Raw genomic sequence first — 23,096 nt, 5'->3', positions numbered from 1 at the left:
TTAAAATTCAAACACATTTTAAAACAAATATAATTTAAAAACAAAAAGTGATGTGAATATAAGAGATAAGGAGGAGGTCCTAATTTTTCCCCTTTTCCTTATATTAACATCTTAAATTATCTCAGCATTAAAATTGTATATATCTTTAAGAAAATACAACATCTTGGTTTTTTGTTTTGGTGTTTTTATTTTTTACCTTGAAAATATTCAAGATGCTTGGAAGGAGTTTATTTGAGAGTGGTGGTGATTTCCTCCTCTCTTTAAATTAATTTTTCTTAAGTTTGAAATTATAGAGTGGTGGCAATCAAAGTTTTTTTGTAAAGTTTTTTTACATTAATAAAAAGCCATACTCATTTATATTATGCAATGGGAAAGGACCTTAGTAATAGTGAATATCACTGTTTAAGCACTTTCTGTTTTGGAGTGATGATGGTAAGTGATAGAGATAGTGGATACTGAGTACACCTACTTTAGCAATAGGGTGTGAATTATTTATATTGAAATGTATACCATATATATTTCAAATATAACTTACTGGATAATCCTAACCTCCCCCTTTCCTCACCAAAGATTCACTGTTGATTCAAATATCTGTCACTACAGCCTTTAATAAACTAAACTGGTAGTATTGAATTTAAATTAACAGCAAATTATAGTTAAAAACCAAGGGTAGAAGCAATTGATTACTCTGACCAACTCAATATCAAGGATGCACTGGTAACAAGCCATCTTGAAAAATGTATGAGAATTCTAATTAGTGTCTCACAGCTAAACTATGTATGGAAGCCAGTTGACTCAACACTTTTCTTCGGAATGCAACATAATTCTTTAAGAAACTTATTTTTCTATTCTTCTAGAAAACCATTAGAATATGGAAAATTCCAGCACTCTGGGAATTTTACTCCTCAATCTCTGGAAAAACTACTTGTACCCCCAAAATATGTTAGAAATATCCCAACTTCAGGGGTGGTCTCTTCCTTTTCTGTAAAAATACACACACATACACACACACTCCAAACTGTCTAACCTTCAGCATCAGGAAGGATAATCTACTTTGGGAAATTGGTTATAAAACCCCAAATGCACTGAGGTTGAATAGCTGTGAGATAAATTTTAATCTCACTAGTCAAACCATGGCTTGTTCTTGATGTCATTGGAAGTGATATAAAGTGTACTAGTCCCACCACAATAAAATGTTCATTGTTTCTGAATTCTACTAATTTTTTGAACTATGAAAAAAATGTATTCATCTAAGAAAGTGATTGAAGTGAGATAGGACAAACTGAAGTGGTTTTGAGTACCATTTTTTCATGTGAATGGGGACCCAATGGATGTGACTTTCATTTTCCCACTTCTCAGTGAGTGGGTGGTTGTTTCCTCCTCTTTTTTTCCCAGGAACTGAACAGTATTTTTAGGTTTTTTTCCTGAAGTTTTTTTTTTTTTTTTTTTAAGTTAATATAGAACCTGTGTGTTTAGTCACTATTCACTAAAAATCACATGTCATATACACTATAGAGATATATTCGCCTGATTTCAAACTGCAAAGTCTTCTTGGCATTCTTAAATGAAGGGAGCATTTAACTTTTGAATTAGTTAACAACAACCCCAAGTGAACAATTTTAAATGAAAAATCAACATTTGAAAAAAATTGCAAATATACAGTCATTATAAAAAACTTGAAAAATATGATTGAAAAAAATAAAAGCTCAGGAGCCCATGAAACACACTATTAATATTTTCGACTATATCTGTTAGGACTATTTTTAAGTAATATATATAAGGTATAGGATAATTTATTGAAATAATAATTTTTCTTTTATCCTTTTGCTGTAGGCAATTTCTCCTTTCATTTTCCAAGGTAGTGGCTAAATATTTTTTCCTTACCTTAGGAAGTTGATAATGGCTTTTGTGTGGCAGGCAGGGCCAGAAGTAAAAATTGCCAGACAAAGAAAAAACAATGCATGTTGAGAGCTTTTGTTAAAGGTGGACTCATGGAGAAGTGAAATCAGATTGGCTAAGTGGAGGAGGACTTCCAGGAACTGGGCGAAGCTGGGGAGGAGCTTCACCTAGGACTGGATATGGGGAAAGATGTGGGAGGCCTTCTGCGCCCTGCTGTCCTCCCAGGACTCCAGGGACTGTCGGGGGGGCTTCTAGGGGACTGGATGAATGGTTTCCTCTGAGGCTGGGTACCAGGTACTATGGTGCTCCATCTTGGTACTGGCCCTGGGCTCAAACTCGGCATCTCACCAGCAAAGTCTACGACTTCAGGGTACCAGGCAGGATGGGACGATGAACACAACTGCAGCAACCAGTTTGGACTACAGACCAAGGGGATTAGAGCAAGGGGAGCTTTCCCAAATGCCCTGGCCTACATATGCTTCTGGGCTTCTTGCATAAGCCTAAAGGGGAAGAAGGTCCTACACACTTGACTAAATAAAAATCCCCACCGTTCAAATTGGTGGGCATTTGGAGGAAATACTGTTTTAGAGACACGTATGTGACATTTTAGGGTAAAATTCTGATCCGCTGTATGTAAGAGTCTAGCTGGCCCTGCACCCAGGATGAGTCACAACCCATGGAACTGCAAACATTTGATTGGGTGCCCCAATATGACTGAGATTTCCTTCCATCTGAGGATCCAGGAAGTAATTTAAGTTTATTTGAAGAAAATAAAGAAGCTGTGCTATTTCTTGAAACCTAGCACAGTGGTTCAGAGTGGAAACTCTAAATTGCTGTATAGGTTCAAGTCATGTCTCTGCCATTTAGGATCAATGTGACCTTGGACAAGTGACTTAGCCTTTCTGTTACTTGGCTATTCCATCTACAAGATGAGATCAATAATAGTACCCGTGTCATAGGGTTGTTTTCAGGAATGAATGAGTTAGAATAGTAGAACAATGTCAGGCACCTAGTAAGAGCCTAATAAACATTAACTGTTGGTGTTAACTTTTGTAGTGGCCTGAGATTGTTCCCACTACTTGTGGGTCCACATCCAGGATTGCTGAGCATGTTCTGCAGCACCCATCTGTTCCAAAGATGCATTAGAACCCTCAAAGGATGTTTCTTTGAATCAGTATTTTCGCCCTTGTTGGTAAATTGTTGGGCTGAGATGAAGCCAGCTAATCAGAAGGCATTGTGGCTTCTGGGTCCATTAGGAGACAGTAATGAGAGTGAGGTAGAAAGGATCTTAAAGAATGCTTAAAAACCTCTTTGTGGTCAGAGGGAGGTAAAGGAAAGAAGGGGAAGCAAATGCACCCTTTTTAGTATGTGCTCATGACATGACTTTCTCTAGGATTCTTAGATTACAGAAGAAATGTAGAAGGTAAACTCTAAGAGCTCCATATGCACTTTGAATTTACACAAAAACAAAAGCTCTTCTTGGAGAGTGAGAGGTACCCATTGGCTGCTGTTGCTCTGGGTCCTGGGGTTAAAACACACCAGAGGTACTGCTGAGAGCATGGGCTATCTTACTGGGCCAGGAAATGAGGGAAAGTGTTCTGCTGTGAGGGTAATAATAAATTATTGAAAACTGGAGGTGGTTTCTTAAAGGAAAAAGCCATTTACCACCTTCCAACATACCACACATACCCCTTTGAAACGTGCCTTGGGCATTTGGCTGAGATGCGGCAGCAAGCGTGGTTTCCTGGGCTGAGAAATGGTGAGTGATGGAAGAATTTAGGCACAGTGGCAGCGGAATTCCTTCTGCTGTTTCACTCTTAGGTGTCTTGTTCACTGCAGATTTCTGGTATATAAGCATTAACAAGTTAAGGAATTTCTTTTTTATTTCTACTTCAAGGGTTTTGTTTTTGAATGGGTTTGTATTTTATCAAATGCCATTTCTGTATTTGCTGGTACAGTGGTGAACTACGGTAATAGGTTTTAAAATATTAAATCAGCCTTGCATTGCAGTGAGGAAGCTTACTTGGTTGTGGTATGTTGCATTGCATATATTGTTGGAATCAGTTTGCTCATATTATATTAGGGCTTCTTAAATGTATGTTCCTATGTAAAATTGGTCTTTAATTTTCTGTTTTTGTACTGTCCTTTTCAGAGTATGGTATTTGAGGCTATACTCATCTCATTAAATGATTTTAGACTCTTTCTAGAGTTTTAATTCTCGGAAGCAGTAAGTGTAAGAGAAGAATTACCTTTTTCTTGAATATAAGTTAGAATGTACCTGTTTATCTGGTCCTGGTAGGAATTACTCTTGTTATTGTTGAAAGATATTTAGCTCCTGATACCATTTCCTCAAAGGTCAAAGGCCAATTCAGGTTTTTAATTTTTTATGAGTTAATTTACTTATGTTAGGATTTTGGGGGATAATTGGTTATTTCATTCAAGTTTTTAAATTCATTGGTTTAAAGAGATTCATGGTTTTCTCTTGTGATTTGTTTTATTAATGTTTCTTTTTTGCATGTATTCTTCTCTGTGCATTGTTTTAGGGCTTTTCTATTTTCCTTGATCAATATTATAAGAGGTGTATTTATTTTATGAATTATTACAAGAGGATTGCTTTTAGATTTGTTTCCTATTTTTTTCTTTTTTAAAAATTTCATTAATGTTTTCTACCTACTAAACATACTTTAGAATTTTCTTTTACTAAGGGTCTTTAGGTATCAAACTTTCTTAGTGTTCATTTGCCTGAAAATGTCTTTAGTTTGCTTTCATTCCTTTTTTCTGTTTTTTATTGACGTATAGATGATTTACAGTACTGTGTTAGTTTTAGGTGTACAACATACTTATTCAATATTTTTATAGATTATACTATAACGTTCTTGTAAAACATTGGCTATATTCCCTTACTTTCACTCTTAAAAGATATTGGCTGGTTTTATACTTCTAGGTTGACACTTATTTTCTCTCTGTGTATCAGCTATTCATCTAACAGTTGTTCATTTGGGAATAATATAGCTTTTGTTTTGTTTTTTAAATTCTGGTGGTTCTTAAAAGTTTCTGTTTTTCTTTGGTGTTTGAAGTTTCATTATGGTAAGTCTAGAGATATGGATTTCTTTTTTTTTTTTTTTTCTGTACGCGGGCCTCTCACTGTTGTGGCCCCTCCCGTTGCAGAGCACAGGCTCCGGACACACAGGCTCAGCGGCCATGGCTCATGGGCCCAGCCGCTCCGCGGCATGTGGGATCTTCCCGGACCAGGGTACAAACCCGCATCCCCTGCATCGGCCGGCGGACTCTCAACCACTGTGCCACCAGGGAAGCCCTGGATTTCTTTTTATTTATCCTGCTTGGCATTTTATAGGTATTTTGAATCAGAGCGTTGATGTCTTTCATCAGTTCTGGAATATTCTCAAATGTTGTTATCTTCAAATAATTATATCTGGCCCTTCCTCTTTTTTCCATATGAAACTGTCTTGATATATGTTAGTCTTCTTACTCTATTCTACATGTCCCTTATTTTCTCTTTGCCTCTTTGTGGTACATTCTGGATAACTCAGATCTATCTTCCAGTTAATTATCTTTTGAGATATGTGTAAACTAATATTAAATCCATACATTTATAATTTTTACCATTATATTTCTCATTTCTAGAAGTTTTATTTGATTCTTAAAAATCTGCTTAGTCATTGCTTGTAGGCTTAATATCTGCAGATATTTTCATTAATGCCTTTTATTTCTTTAAACATGATGAGTATAATGTTTTCAGAACCTGTGTCCTGATATTTTTAGTTTCCAAAATTCCTATATTTCTGGCTCTTCTGTTCGTTGTTTTTGCTTATTCTTCCTCAGAGAGCTTTATTTCTTTGTATGACTAGTTACTTTTGACTATGATTTGATCATTTTTATTGTCAGTTTATTTGGAGAAATTCTTTGAGCCTAGGATCTAGGTGATCCCTCCAGATAGGACTGTATTTGCTTCAGCTAAGCTGTGATAGCCTTGTAATTCTTGGATCACTCTGAATTACATTTATGAATTGGGAAATTTTGGTCTGCCTGGGTAGGAAAGGTTCAGGCTGAAGAGGCTACTTTCCAGTCCCAGATTTTTAACAATAATCCACTCCCCTCCTTTCTTAGTGTCTATATAGAGGAGAGTTTATTTCTACTCACCCTTGAGAGGTTCACAACTTGAGAGTCAAGTTTTATAAGCAGAGGAAATTTTCTCCCCTTAGATTCCCCCTTTTGATTGGGCTTTGAAGCTTATCCTTATCTCTTACTCCTGCCTGTATAAGGCTGTGAAAATCTAGGTTTAGAGCAGCATCTGGGAATTGTTTACTTTTCTGCCAGCTTATCTGTGCTTTTATGAAGACTATTTTATTTTTAATCTAAGACTTTCAGTTGATTTCAATGAAAGGGTGATCCAACTACTTAGCTTACTATGTTAGCAGAAACTCAACAGTGTTAGGTGTTTATCTTAATGTGTATAAGAACTCATTTAACTAGCATATCAAATCTGTGATTTTACTAATATTTTACAGAGTGCAATATTCATTAAAATAAGGAGTGGATTTAAAATTGATTGAAAAGTATGTAGATCAGGCATAAATCATGAAGATGGTAAGCCACATGACTACTGTATTGACATATGTAAAGAGTAGGTTTCCATTGATGGTGAGAGCAGATGCAGAGACTACTGGGGTATGTTAGATAAAGCTGACATAGTCAAAGGATGGAGAGTGAAGCCTGAGCAGCCACAATTAAGAACAGAAAGAAAAGAAACATTTCTCAGGTCACGTAGATATGCAAGCTCCTAGACCTCAAAATCTTTATCAGGGTGTCAGACAGTTTCAAGTGGTAACATGGGTCATTGAAGATCACATCAGAGCTTCTGGAAGCTAATCTGCCTCCTCCAGGTCTACCTTAAATATGGAAGGCCAGAGCCATTTATAGGTAGGCTGGTTTGGCTGTGTGTTGGATATCCCCTTGTCATGAGGTGCCAGGTGCACCTCATTAGTCTCAGTGTTGTGCATGTACAATATGACTGCAGAGCACATTTTGGTACAGAACACTCAGGTCAGACACACAGCCCCCATCTATCACCTTCTCCCTAGCCCAGGCTGCTCAAATCTGGTTCAGGGATGTTTCTGAACTCAGTGCTATGGCACAAGATCAAAGATAAGTTGCTCAGACCTCTCTGACTACAGTCCTTACAGGAACAGCTGAAGGTTTAGCAACACAGGTCTAGTAGAAATAGTTTGTCAGGAATTATGGGTTATCAGGCAGCACCACAAAGGGAAAAGCTATCACACTCAAATTAGCATAATTTGAGAAGAGTTTATAAAATAGACTAATTACAAAGGGGGGTGTGTGTGTGTGTGTATGTGTGTGTGTGGTAGTGGTGGGGAAAAATGAGGGAAAGAAAGGACAGAAACCTGGAGCTAGCAGAAACAAGCTTTCACCATTCCTAGAGCTGAATGGACAATGGGAAGAGGATATTACCAAAACCTAGAAGGAGAGACTATCTTATAGAGCAGCCACCTAGAATATAAAAGTGACCTTCTATCAAGGGACACAGGCTGTGCAAGATGAAAGAACAGAATGGGAATTAGGAAAACAAATACTCTGGCCTCAGTTTCCTCCCACTCTCAGTTTCCTACTGGTCAAACCAAAATGGAAGCCAGAGGACTTGGGAGCCCATTGGTATAATCCATGCCAGTCAGCTTCCCTAGATAGTGAGCAAGGTGGAGAAGGGTGGAGATTAGATTTGGAGGTGGAATGAAGCCAGAGGACTTGGGAGCCCATTGGTATAATCCATGCCAGTCAGCTTCCCTAGATAGTGAGCAAGGTGGAGAAGGGTGGAGATTAGATTTGGAGGTGGAATGAAGCCAGAGGACTTGGGAGCCCATTGGTATAATCCATGCCAGTCAGCTTCCCTAGATAGTGAGCAAGGTGGAGAAGGGTGGAGATTAGATTTGGAGGCGGAATGAAGTCAAAGATTTCTGGCATATCAGAACTGACCTATAATCCAAGATGAGTCAATAACTGCATCAATTTGTAAATCAACTGAAATGTCTGATGCTTCACATGTGTAATCATCAGTAAAATTTCTTCACTCTTATTTCAACAAGAATTTATTCAGTGTGTCACTCATACTGATTTTCTTCACATTTTGTAGTTCAGTCTTTCTAATTTCACCTACTTTATGCTCTTTGGATGTTATTCTGATTATAGGTCTTTCATACTTTCCCAAAATATACTAGTTTTCCAGGAACTCTGCCACTGGCCTATTTCTTACTCCTCAAAATTTTTGAACTGTCTTGGATAAAATCCATGTAGACAGAGTATTTATTGATACTGGGTCATGCTAACTCATTTATCACTTCTGTCTTACTGACTTTGAACTCAGTGCAGTGTGGTATAGAGGCAGTTGAGAAGAATGTTCACTAGGGCTTTACCCTTTTCAGGAATCATGTCAATAATGATTGTATGGTGACTTTTATTGATGATTATACTACACTTGTGTGCATAGATGAATAATATATAACTTGAGGTACTTTGGATAATTTATTTGGTAATAGAATTCTTAAAACTTAGAACGTTTGAATATTGGACTGTATTGGGTTTCCGAGAGGAAATCGTAGTTTAAATGAAGTGGCACCAATAGACCATGTTGTGCGGAGGCTCACATAAAGAGGAGGCACAAAGGACTTAATATTTTTTGATCACTTACACAGGCCAGTTGATGTGTTAAGTATTTTACACATGGCATTTAATTGAATCACATAAACATTACAACTCATCAGGTTATCTGAACTGAGAGAAACATATTTTAAGCTTCCAGAAAAATATTATTGGATAGCATTTTAAGGTCTTTACAACCAAAGTAAAGTAAATATTTGAGGTAGGAGTCTCTCTTCTCAGTGGTAGCCCAGGAGTCCAGTTACTATTCAGTAGAAAGGTTTAAGTGTCCCAAGACACTTGAGGATAGCGAGTGCCCTGGATGATTGTAGTGTTCTGCCTGTCTTCCCAGAGGTTATTCCATTCCATTGCTGTACTATTACTTGTGTTTTTGTTTGTTTGTGTTTTTTTGGAAAAATTCAGTCTAGCCACATAAAATCCTCAATACGCCCCTATGAGGCCCTAAATGACCTGACTCTACTTCTCTAGCTTCAATTCACAATTCACACTACTTATACTACTGTTGCCTGGATCGTTCTTACCAATGTCTATTTCTGAAAAGTTCCCGTTCTTCTTTCAGGTTTCAGACTAAATGTCACTTCTTCAAGGAAGCCACCACTTGTCCCTCCACATCAGTAAGGTTCCCTGGTATTCTCTCTAATAGCATCTTTCATTTTTCCTTCAGATTTCTTTTTTTTTTAAGATTTAATTTTTTAAAATTTATTTTTGGCTGTGTTGGGTCTTTGTTGCTGCGTGCAGGCTTTCTCTAGTTGTGGCGAGCGGGGGCTACTCTTCGTTGTGGTGCACAGGCTTCTCCTTGCAGTGGCTTCTCTTGTCGCGGAGCACGGGCTCTAGGCATGCGGGCTAGTGGCACGTGGGCTCTAGAGCACAGGCTCAGTAGTTGTGGTGCACTGCTCTAGTTGCTCCGAGGCATGTGGGATCTTCCCGGACCAGGGATCGAATCCGTGTCCCCTGCATTGGCAGGCGGATTCTTATCCACTGTGCCACCAGGGAAGTCCCTCCTTCAGATATCTTACTGTCCTTTGTAAGTATACATTTGTTTCTATGGTTGTTTTCCTAACGTCTGCCTTTCCCATCAGACTGTATGTTCCACGAGGTCCATTGTGGTATCCCTATACGTGGCCTAAGGCACTAACTAGGTCAATAACCTGTGCCAAATGAGGGAATAAATGACTAAAGTGCAGTCCCTGTCCTCAAGGCATTTCATGTTAGAGATGGCTATGTAAACAAATACCATCCCTTCAGTGTGGTAAGTCCTGGGAAAACTGGCACACAGTAACACACATAGAGCATATCAGGAGAGCCCTGCATGTAGGCTCAAGCCATTGGTCCCTTGGAGAAAAGAATGAACTCTTTCTTTTCAGTAAATACCATATTGAATATATGATAACTCAGCTAGTGACAAGGGACTGAACGGTAGAGACACTCATATGTGATGAGGACACAGTCACAGACTTCCTGGCATTTGCATCAATTTACATTACCAAGGACTAAGGAAAAAGCTAAACAAAATGAAATGTAAAATGTAATTAGGATCAGCCAAGCCAATCTTGAGAAAAAAGAACAAAGCGGGAGGTATCATGCTCCCTGACTTCAGACTGTATGACAAAGCTACAGTCATCAAAACAGCATGGTACTGACAGAAAAATAGATACATAGACCATTAGAAGAGATTAGAGAGCCCAGAGATAAACCCACACACGTATGGTCAATTAATCTATGGCAAAGAAGGTAAAAATATATAATGGGCAAAAGACAGTCTCTTCAATAAATGGTGCTGGGGAAACTGGATAGCTACATGTAAAAGAATGAAATTAGAATATTTTCTCATACTACATACAAAAATAAACTCAAAATGGATTAAAGACCTAAATGTAAGACCAGAAACCATAAAACGCTGAGAAGAAAACATAGGTAGAACACTCTTTGACATAAGTCATAGCAGTATTTTTTGGATCAGTCTCCTCAGGAAATGGAAACAAAAGCAAAAACGAACAAATGGGACCTAAGTAAATTTAAAAGTTTTTGCACAGCCAAAGGAAACCATTGACAAAATGTAAAGACAACCTACTGAATGGGAGAAAATATTTGCAAATGATATGATCGATAAGAGGTTAATATCCAAAGTATATAAATAGCTCATACAACTCAATACCAAAAAAGCCAAACAACCTGATTAAAAAATGGGCAGAAGACCTGAATAGACATTTTTCCAAAGAAGACATACAGATGGCCAACAGGCACATGAAAAGATGCTCAACATTGCTAATCAGAGAAATGCAAATCAAAACCACAATGACAGGACTTCCCTGGTGGCACAGTGGTTAAGAATCCACCTGCCAATGCAGGGGACACAGGTTCGAGCCCTAGTCCTGGAAGATCCCACATGCCACGGAGCAACTAAGCCCGTGAGCCACAACTACTGAGCCTACGCTCTAGAGCCTGCGAGCCACAGCTACTGAAGCCCACATGCCTAGAGCCCTTGCTCCCCAGCAAGAGGAGCCACCACAATGAGAAGCCCATACACTGCAACGAAGAGTAGCCCCTGCTCGCCACAACTAGAGAAAGCCCGTGCACAGCAATGAAGACCCAACACAGCCATAAATAAATAAATAAATTTATAACAAAACAAAACACAATGACATATCACTTCACACCTGTCAGAATGGCTAGCATCAAAAAGACCAAAAATAACAAATGTTGGCGAGGATGTGGAGAAAAGGGAACCCTCCTACACTGTTGGTGGGAATGTAAATTGGTGTGGCTGCTATGGAAAGCAGTATGGAGGTTCCTCACAAAACTGAAAATAGAACTACCATATGATCCAGCAATTTCACTCCTGAGTATATATCCAAAGAAAACAAAAACACTAATTAGAAAAGATACATGCACCCCAGTGTTCACAGCATTATTTATAATAGCCAAGACATGGAAGCAACCTAAAGGCCCATCAACAGATGAATAGATAAAGAAGATGTGGTATATACTTATATGACAGTATATTACTCAGCTATAAAAAAGGATGAAATTTTGCCATTTGCAACAACATGGATGGACCTGGAGCATGTTATGCTTAGTGATATAGGTCAGACAGAGAAAGACAAATACTGTATGTTATCACTTATATATGATAACATTTATTTTGAAAGTGTTCCATGTGTCTATTACACAGTCAAGGTTTATCCTTAGAATTTAATAACTGATGAGGACTAAATTAAAATAGAAGTTTTATCATATCCATTACCTTTACTAAATCATTCTCAAGTGTGTATACAGTTGTCCCTCAGTATCCATGGAGGATTGATTCCAGGATCCCCCACAGATACCAAAATCTGAGGATGATCAAGTCCCTTATATAAAATGGTGTAGAATTTGCATATCACCTATGCACATCCTCTAAATCTAAAAAGTAAATCTAAAGAATAAAAAAAATCTAAAAAATAAAACAAATGAATATGACAAAACAGAAACAGAGTCAAAGAGAACAAACTAGTGGTTACCAGTGGGGAGAGGGAAAGAGGGAAGGCGAAGACAGAGGTAGGGGTTTAAGAGATACAAACTACTATGTATAAAATAAATAAGCTACAAGGATATATTGTAAAGCACAGGAAATATAGTGAATATTTTATAATAACTTTAAATGGAGTAAATCTATAAAAATACTGTGTTGTATACCTGAAAATAATATAATACTGTAAATCAACTATACTTTAATTTAAAAAGTAATGGGATCCATGCCTGTACAGGGCTTACCCACATAACCCCCCCAGGGTAATCTTCTATACTCTCTGTTTACCTTTCTGCTAGTTGATTGGAGAGGACCCACAAACACCTGAAGGGTTGAACTTGAAGTTCTGAATGACCACACAGAATGTCCTCCCACCCCCCAATGAAAACTCACACTGGACTGTGGTATGAACTAGGATAAATATATATTGTCTTTAGCTACTGAGAAAAAATGTAATTAGGATCAAAATAGATGTATACATTGAGCTGTATGGGTAGTAAGAGAAGGAAACAGGTCACCCTGAGAGGGATTCTTGATGGAACAGCCCTTTGAAGTTGACCTTGAAGCATCAGCAGGACCTAGGTAGGTGAGATTGGGTAGTGGAGTATAAAGGGAAAGATTCATTATAGGCAGAAGATACTCGGGAAGAAAAGGTACACAGAACACTATGGAGGTGGTTTGAGGGAAGGAGTTGTCTTGATTCAGCTGGGAATATTGGTAAGAGTCTTAGGTAGGCAGAATTCTAAAATACCTACCCCTTCAAAGATTTTTTTCTAATCCTTGGAACCTGTGAATATGATGAGATATCACAATTATGAATGTGTTATTTACATGGAAAAAGGGACTTTGCTGCCTTTCAGCTTTCACTTTACCTTCTTGGTGGTCTTCAGTCACAGCTGCAGCCTCCAAGCTGGATTTCCAGGAGTCTGTCCTTCTCTAACCTTCGGCTCAAATATAGAGAGAAGCTCTTTCTATTTTTTCCATTAGCACAGTTTACACGGGCTAGAGCTTCAAAATGACTGGGGAAAAATGAAAAATATAGAGACAGTATAAGCAATATAGCCATTTTGGTGTGCAAAGCACACAATTCTGAGTCCATAACTACAGAGTGCACCACTTTGCATTCTGTCTGGAGTCAAGTGCAGGCACCCATAGTTTTCAGGAAACTTCCTCACATCCTGGCCCTCATATCCTGGCCCTCACATCCCTGTGGTTACAACGATCATAATGCCTACCATTTGGGCAAGGTCCTATAAAGATATTAGAATAAACGTTGTCTTGTAAACATTGATCTTAATAAACAAAGACTTCATTGTTTTCTGATTTAAAAAACAGTACTGTTTTATTGTGTAACACTTGAAAATGAGATTAAATTAGAAGGAAGAGGGACTTCCCTGGTGGTGCACTGGTTAAGAATCTGCCTGCCAATGCAGGGGACATGGGTTCGAGCCCTGGTCCGGGAAGATACCACATGCCACGGAGCAACTAAGCCCGTGTGCCACAACTACAGAGCCTATGCTCTAGAGCCTGCAAGCCACAACATCTGAGCCCGTATGCCACAACTACTGAAGCCCGCGTGCCTAGAGCCCATGCTCTGCAACAAGAGAAGCCACCACCATGAGAAGCCTGCGCACCACAACGAAGAGTAGCCCCCGCTCACAGCAACTAGAGAAAGCTCGCAGGCAGCAACAAAGACCGAATGCAGCCAAAATAAATAAATAATAAATAAACAAATAAATATATTAAAAAAAGATTACATTGGAAGAAAATTAAAAACCCCATAATCTCACCATCTGTTTATACATAATATATTTATTAAAACATAGAATAGTACTATTTGGATATTAGCTCTCTTCTCTTAATTACAGATTGGATAGCTCGATTTTTCTTCCATCATTAAGATCAGGGGAGATGGAGTAACTTCTGTGTCCCTTGGGACCTCAATTCTTATGTCCTAAAGTCAAGAATCTAAAACATTACTTCATCCACCTGTTAAGCATTCTGTCTCTTACCACAGAGGTGTGGCTTTGTTGTTATGGGCCTTTCAGCAGAGGATGCAAGCATGTTTAATTTAGTCAGCATAATGTTTAAGACAGTTGATTTTAAATACTTCTAAGTAGAAGTGTGTACTGCCAGAATCACACATTCACTTCACTTATCTAGCTCCTAATGGCATTTGAGATTGTGACCATCACCTTAAGAAGATCATCTAAAACAAGGAGTAATCTAAAGTAACAAAATAACTAGTCTTCTTACAATATGAATTATGTAAATATCTAATAGGAGATTGTTCCCTTCATATAAACCCACTCTCCCATTATATATTAGGGAGGAAATATTAATAAAATAATGGCCCATTATGGAAGAAGAAGGCCACAACTGTGGCACAGATATGGTTCAAATTTGAAGGCTGTGAAGTGGTCCTCCTATACCTATGCCTTCAGAGTTCTCTATCAGCTGCCAAGAGAGAGACAAAAGTTTTCATATCCTACAGATCTCTGTTAAAATACTAATGGTTGTGGGGTGGAGTGACACACAAAGGCACTGATGTGCCCTAACATATACTGAAGTTTAGTTGATTATATTAGTACATGTCATCTAGGATAACAAAGAGAGCTAGAGGAAATGGAACCCAAGATGAAAGAACAAAGGAAGAAAAGGTCCAGATTGTGGTGCACTGTCTGAAGTTACATCCAAGCTGAGCCTCACAGTGAGGGACTTAAAGAGGTTAAATAATGAAAGGGAAACAACCAGGAATGCTAGACATAAATCTCACTTACTACAGTGTTTTGCTTGAATTCAGTTCTGTTTCCCAGGCCTTTACAGTTTGTTCCCCAACCTTTCTGGTCAAAAGAATCATTATTCCACCAGTGATGATAATGGTTCCAAAGAACAAACTATCAGATGCTCCCCATCCAGCCCTCTAGTTTTGAAATATGCCAGAATATTCTTGGTTTGTGCTAGGATGAGGGGAATTAAGCATTACTGACTGGAAAATGATTTTTTAAAATGCAGCCAAAGAGGCATAATTTTCTTTGTTCTCAAGAGGTCATTCAAAGAAGACTGAAAGACAAATAGATTATCTTTCTTCCAAAGGGACTGTAGCAGGGGCGTTCCATAAAGAGAGTCCATTAAAGCTATTTGATCTATAATGTCCTTTTACTGGATATTAGTTAAAAATATTAGAAATATACAATTGCAATATTTTCTTTCACAGTTTAAAGTTTTTCTGGATTATAGTTTAAAACATTATGTTCTCTTGGGACATTTAAAGAATTTTTAGTGAAACATCTTAAATTAATCATTTTGAATATTTTCATCAAATTGGGTTTGGTTATTTTACTCCAAATTATAAATTAAAAAGAATGTTTTTAGAGCTCGAATTTATGTAATTCTAGCTCGGTTTTCCTTGGGATGAACCTGCATGAAGTATATTCTCCATATTTTTAATTATTATTCTATTATTTTCATATCACATTTGGTTTTCATGCCGTCTTCTAGAGTCTAAAATAAACAGATTGTGTTTCTGTAATCTGTAAGTGTCTCTGTGTAATATTATAAAAACCTTTTTATTTTTCATTCATTTAAAAAATTCAAACAAGTCAATCCACCAACTTACAGTTCTTTAATCGAAAATCAGTAATAACAATGAAATTTGCTTTAAAAATCATCTTTACCCAGGGCTTATTTTCCTAAGAGGTCATATTTTCTGAGCATTTTAAAAAACCCCTATAGAAGTAATATCTATATATTACTATATAGCTACATGTGTAATACTATGGAAGGTGAGTTTCAATGTGCATTATAGCCATGAAATAGCTTGCTCATTGATAGCAATAATCCAGAATATATTATAGTATATTACAGGAAAAATTCAGTTTAATTCTTTATGTTAAAGAGAGCAATATAATTCAGAAGGGAGAAAATTTTCCTCTTACCCCCTTACATTTACTTCTAAATTTCATGACACAGGATAAATTTGTCACCATGTGTTGGAAACATTATATACAATGGAGGACTTCTGTTGTAGAAGCTACTCACTCATATTTGCTCCTTTTCCTCCAGGACACACAGCTGTCCTGCATATCTTGCTGTTCTTTGCAGTTTAATGTCTCCAGGCAACTGAATTCCGTCTAATGCCACATGGATAGAATTGATGTATACCTCTTTCAGGCCTGGTCCATTAAAACCTCTTGTACTATTTCCCATTCTTATTCTCTTCATAAGTTTCTTGGGTGTATGCAGAAAATCCAGCAGGGGATTCCCAGGCCTTAAGGAAAGACTGAGCCACATAATGGGAAAAGCCTTGGTTCCTGGTTGATGCTGACCAAGAACTCAGAATTCAACTCTGTATGAGTGACAGAAGAACTTATATTTTGTATACCACTGAGATTTGAGGATTTATTTACTAGTTAAGTTACTTACTCTAGCTAATACAGGTTAGACACAAGGATTAGAATCTCTGATATGAAGTTCTGAGATCTTGAATTTTACTTTTTCAGTAAACTTATACCAAAGTTAAGGAAACTGGGTTTCTACCTGGCTATGGGCAATTTGGTTTTCTCTTTTCAAGGGAAAACTGGTAAACTTAGACATGTAAAAAAATTTTTTTCATCTCTCAACAGTCAGTAAAAATTAAGAAATATAAAAAACATATACTAGATCTAAATCAATATCAAGAATCATTTAAGAAAAGGAGAAACAGCAAAATAAGTTAAATTGACAGTAGTCAAAAATAATCTTATTTTTCAGTAAGTTGTGTACAGAGGAATATTAACCGAAATCCACGCTCTGCTTGTGGTTCATAGGAGGTGAAACAGTGCTATTAGAATTCAGTTTGGTTCTCAGAGGCAACCAGAGCAGAGCAAGAAAGCTGAACATTGTCTGGGTGTTCATTAAATACATCAGGACATTTTGCTCCCTAGCATATAAGTTTCAGGTTTAGTTTCTTTAAAGAGGGGCGAGAACTTAAAGAGAGTTGTGACGGAATCTGAGTGCAGAATCTTTCTGCATTTTTGTTCCAATCTTATTCCATTTTATCACTTACACTTAAATTAACAGTATCTTTTTAATAGTGACTTAACATTATTGAAAAATTACTTAACTAACTTTCAAAGAAGCAATGATTTTTTGCATTCACTTTTCACTGGTTTACATAATATTTGACAAAACTTTGTTTTCATAGTCACAGGAATAGTAGGTTTTGTAGCAGAATGTTTGATTCCTGGTAACCACCCATGTGGTAGAAGCCAAATTGTGTGACCATGGCAGAGATTGGCTTTGTAGCAGTGAGTGTTCAGTAGGATACTGTAGGAGAGAGGCTACTACTTCTTAACATTAAGCTTGGGAAAACAATCTTTAAGTAGAGGGTACAAGGAGAAAATTTCTTAGGAGAGAACACTGGGTGCTGTGAATAGCCATCTCTCCTCTCAAAGGTGTAGGATGGGGCTGTATTGCCTCTTAAGTATCAGATGTAGAGAGGAGGTTTTAATGAGACCATTCTAAGAGTGACGTCTTACTCTCACCTGTGAAATCCCTAGAATGAGTGATATCAGGCATCATGCTGGCAATTAGCAATGGAGAGTGGCCTCATTCAAGGTCTTGCTTTCAGATTTTCTTGGGGCTAGGGAATGTTACCCATGAATAAGGTGTGGAGATGAAAGTCAACACAAGGAAGGTCCTAAGAGGGCATCCACTAGACTGAGGGATGAACAGATTTTTGCAGAAGGCAGCTGAAGATACTGTCATATTTCTATGAGCTGAGAAGGGGCTACAGAAAGGGCAGAAGATACCTTAATTGTAAATCAGAGTTTTAATTATTAAAAGGTTCTGGACATTCTAACATCTCTCTTGAGACTATTACTTCCAAGGACAGGGAAAACCTAGCCCCACCAAATAAAATTAAGAGACAGTGGGAGACAAAATAATGTTTTAGTATTATATCCCCAGAATAAATTGTGTTTCAACTTATTGAATACAACTCTACCCAATACAGCATTAAATGCTGGTTTTCAATAATCAAATACATTAAACGGTCTAGAATAGTGATACATACTTAGAAGTCTATCACAGGAATAAACCTACAGTATCTATTTATATTTTCAAAATTTAATTGTCATTTTACTTTCTTAAAAGTTCAAATATTGAACTCATTGGATGTTATATACAGAATAGCCTGAATGACTAGTCAAAATAGCCTAAGTGAATAAGATAAAACTAAATGTCAGTGACTAATATCTAAGATAACTGGTTTATTTTTCATTTCTAATCCAACTTTTTTTCATATCTTCATAAAACCCACCCTCTTCACCTCTAGTAGCATCATATTTTTTTATGTTTGAGTCCCATTTTTAGTATGATTATATCTGCTGAACATATATCATGTCTTGTATTTCAATTAGACATTGAGGCAGAGCCTCACTATCATAAATATCTCATAATGATAACCTCTTTTCCATTAGTGTCTTGGGATAATCTGTCATTGTGTAGACTTACTATGTTTAAGTACAGTTACAGCAACATTAAGACAATGTTTTACTTCTTTGAAACATCTGCATCTTCTCATTCACAGTTACTTGCTGGCTCCTTGTTTATTTATTATTTTTTAATTACCCAGAGGCTATCCATGGCAATTTGCCTCTATATTTTCCTAGTGATAAATCCCAATACTTCAGCGACCTCATATTTGAGCACATTAATTTGCATCTTTGTTAATAGATTTCTTATCACAGTATGTTTCTTATATTTGTTCAGGTGCCAATTTCTTTAATTTCCTTAATAACAGAGAATTGCTGCTGTTCTTCTTGCTAATATAATTCCCTATTATTTTATAACTGATGTGGAAGTAATATTTTCTTTTTATTACTAGGTGAAGGATCTAATGTACACTGTTAACTCTAGGTAGATTAGAATCTCAGGATTTGCATAAAGTGAAGTATATAAATCTAGAAAAGAAAGGTAACATAAAAGGCAGATGTCTATAGACATGACCATCAGAGTATGAATCTTTGTGAACTTACAGTCTGCTAGAGAAGGAAGGGACCCAAGCATAGACAGGACACCAGGGCTCACTTAAGGGAAAGGAAGGTTTACAGCTTTTAAGAAAAGGGGATGACAGAAAAAGAGAGGTGGGGAAATCTTTAACAATTCAGATACACAGATTACAGATTCTGAAATTTATTTAAGGAACATGAATCTAAAATTTGTGAAAATATTCTACCAATAGTCATGATTTTAGGATTTTCTTCATGTCATCAATTTTCCTGTTATAAGTAGAAGCTTTATCATTTTGAAAGGAAATGGAACATTTATGGAACAGAATAGGAGACTGTAGGTAAGTTGTAATTGCTCAGGCAAGAAAGACAAGCAGGGACTCCCCTGGTGGTCCAGTGGTAAAGAATCTGCCTTCCAATGCAATGGACGCAGGTTCGATCCCTGGTTGGGGAACTAAGATCCCACATGGCACGGGGCAACTAGCTCCGCACCCCACAACTACTGAGCTAGTGCGTCTCAACAAGAGAGTCTGCGTGCTACAAAACTACAGAGCCCACGCGCTCTGGAGCCCTTGCGTCACAACTAGAGAGAAAAAACCCACACACCACAACTAGAGAGGTAGCCCGCCGAAACTAGAGAGAAGCCCGTGTGCCGCAACAAAAAAAAAGATCTTGCATGCCTCAATGAAGATCCCGCATGTTGCAACTAAGGCCCAATGCAGCCAAAAATAATAAATAAATAAAAATAGTTAATTAAAAAAAAAGAAGGGCAAGCAGAATTTGCAACTTAAAGAGCACTATTGACAGTTAATTTCAAGGGGCACAATGGTAAAATGGAAAGGGTGTGGAGTAGAGTTCTTATAGCTGCTCTACAGCAAGTTACCCAAAGCACAAGCTGAGTAAATTGCTTAAACTTTCTGGGCCTCAGATGCCTCAGGTAGAAAATGAGAGATTCCGTCTAAATATCTTTAAGGTCCTTTAAGAATGCTTTTGGAAATCATAAAAGAAAGCGTTGAAGATCTTTATCAACATGCATTTACAAGATGTTCTGTTAGAACCCTAAAAATGTAAGGAGATTATTTAAAGAACATGTACACGGTGGCACCACAGTATAAATTTATTCAGACCATGTAAGTCATTTGTGTCTTACTGCTTATATAAGATAGCACTACTGTTCAAACCTGTAACTCTGGCATGACTTTTTACTTGTAGTTAAGAGAGTGGACTATCTCACAGTGCTCCCATCTTATACAATGAGACGGGATTCAACTTTGCACAGATTTCTCTGTGGAAAGTTGCTGAGTCCAAAAGGTGATGATTTGATTATTCATTCTTGACTTTAAATTTGTGTGTGTGTGTGTGCTCACATGTGCATGTGTGTGTATAATTTCTATTATGCATCTATTAGAATAACTAAAATCAAAAACACTGACAACACCAAATGTTGGCAAGAATGTGGAGCAACGGGAACTCCCATTCATTGCTTGTGGGAATGCACAATGGTACAACTACTTTGGGAGACAGTTTGGCAGTTTCTTAAAGCTAAATATACTCTGACCATAGGATCCTACAATCATGCTCTTTGGTATTTACTCAAATTAGTTGAAAACTTGTATCTATAGAAATATTTGGATGTGGATATTTATAACAGCTTTGTTCATAATTGCCTCAAATTGGAAGGAACTAAGATGTCCTTCAACAGGTGATTCAATAAATAAACTATGTTATATCCACACAATGGAATATTATTCAGTACTAAAAAGAAATGAGTTATCAAACCACAAAGACATGGAGGAATTTTAAGTACATATTACTAAATGAAGGAAGCCAATCTGAAAATCAACATACTGTATGATTTCAAATATATGATATTCTGGAAAAGGCAAAATTGTGGAAACAGTAAAAGTATCAGTGGTTTCCAGGGGTTAAGGGAGGTGAAATGGATGACTAGGTGAAGCACAGAGGATTTGGGGAGCAGTGAAACTATTCTATATGATTCTTTAATGGTGGATACACGTCACTGTACATTTGGCAAAACCCGTAGAACTACAACGCCAGGAGTAAACCCTAATTTAAAACTATGGACTTTTATTGACAATGGTATTAATGTTGGTTCATCTGTTGTAATAAATGTACCACTTAGGTGAGGAGATGTTGATAGTTGGGGAGGCTATATATGTCGGAGTGGGCATATTAGAATTCTCTGGTTTTTTCTCTCAACTTTGCTGTGAACCTAAAATTGCTGTAAAAATAAATTATATTTAAAATAATTTCTCCATTTTAGTAAATGGAAATTCCATCCTTATCCTTGCTCAAAAAACCACAACAAAAAAACTCCTAGAACCGTAGCACCAAAGTCATTCTTGATATCTATTCTGTTTATATACCATATCCTATCCATCAGCAAATTCTGTTGGCTCTATATTTAAAATTTACTCAAAATCCACCTACTTCTCACCACCTCCACTGCTACCACCGCAGTCCAACCCATCACAATCTGTTGCATGGATTATTATAAAATCACTTTCTAAAAGGTCTTCCTGTTTTACTCTGCCCAGCCTTCCCTAAAAGCCATAAATGTGTCCCTCTTAAAATAGATTACAGTAGACAAAAAAAAATTGATAGGTATAGAGAAAACATTTGACAAAGCCAATCACCATTCATAATAAAAACTTTCAACAAACAAAATAGAACTTCTTTAACCAGAAAAAATACATTTACAAAAAACCTACATCATACTTAATGGTGAAATGCTGAATGCCTTTCCTCTAATATAGGGAAAAATATGAAGATGTTCACAGTCACCACTTCATTTCAACATTATATTGGAGGTTCTAGCTGGTGCTAGATTAATTAAGCAAGAAAAAGAACTAATCATTCAGATTGAAAAGAAAGAAATAAAACTCTTTATGCACATGACATAATCTTATACCTAGAAAATTCTAAGGCATCTATGTTTAAAAACTACTAGAATTAATAAATGGGTTCAAATAAATGGGTTCAGTAAGTTTGCAGAATACAAGATCAATACACAAAAATCAGTCGTATTTCTGTATACTGGCAATGAATAATCCTAAAATTAAATTAAGAAAACAATTCCATGCACAGTAGAATCAAAATATGACCACATCATATTTCAGTTCAGAAACCTGCAACAATTTCCTTCCATAGAGTAAAATTCCAGTGTGCTCATCATGCCTTGTAAGGCTCAGCAATGATCTTACTTCCAGCTACTTCTCTAACCTCATCTCTTTCCATTGTCCCTCTCATTCACTCTGCTTCAGTCCCATTGACCTCTTTTCTGCTCTTCAAGTATGGCAGGTATGCTGCTTGGAACTCTTGCTTCACAGATAGCTGCATGGTCTGCTTCTTCACTTCTTCCTGCTACTTCATCTTTGCTCAAATGTCAGTGTACTAGAGAGGGTCTCTCTCATCACAGACATAAAACAATACCCCTACCTCCATCCTCATTGCTCTTTATCCCCTTATATTTCTGTACACACGCACATGCACACGCACACACACACACACACACACACTTATCCTACAGTATTTCGAAAACTTTCAAGTTTATAGAAAAGCTGCAAGAAAGGTCAATCAACACCTTGTACTGTTCACCTGGTTTTACCTACTTCCATGTGCATTTCCCAAGAACAAGGTCATTCTCTTAATAATCACAATAAAATTATCACACTCAAGAAAAATTATATTGGTCCCATGCTATTATCTAATCTTCAGTCCACATTTAAAGTACTCAGTTCCAATAACTTTATTTATATCTATTTTTTCTTCAATCTAGGATCCCAGCAAGAATCACATATTACATGTTATTATATCTTTAGTCATCTTTAATCTAGAACAGTTCCCCAGCTTCTTTTTGTCTCTCACTTTATTAACAATTTTGAACATACCCTTTAATTTTAATGTTTTTAATCATTTTCTCATGATTAGAGTCCTGTTCAGCATTTTTGGCAGGAATATCACACAGGTAATGCCCCTGTCTCAAG

Source organism: Neophocaena asiaeorientalis, unplaced genomic scaffold, assembly GCF_003031525.2.
Source record: "Neophocaena asiaeorientalis asiaeorientalis breed wild unplaced genomic scaffold, Neophocaena_asiaeorientalis_V1.1 scaffold149, whole genome shotgun sequence".
NCBI lineage: Eukaryota > Metazoa > Chordata > Mammalia > Artiodactyla > Phocoenidae > Neophocaena > Neophocaena asiaeorientalis.
The sequence above is the reverse complement of the archived record's forward strand: the minus strand, read 5'-3'. Positions refer to the sequence as shown.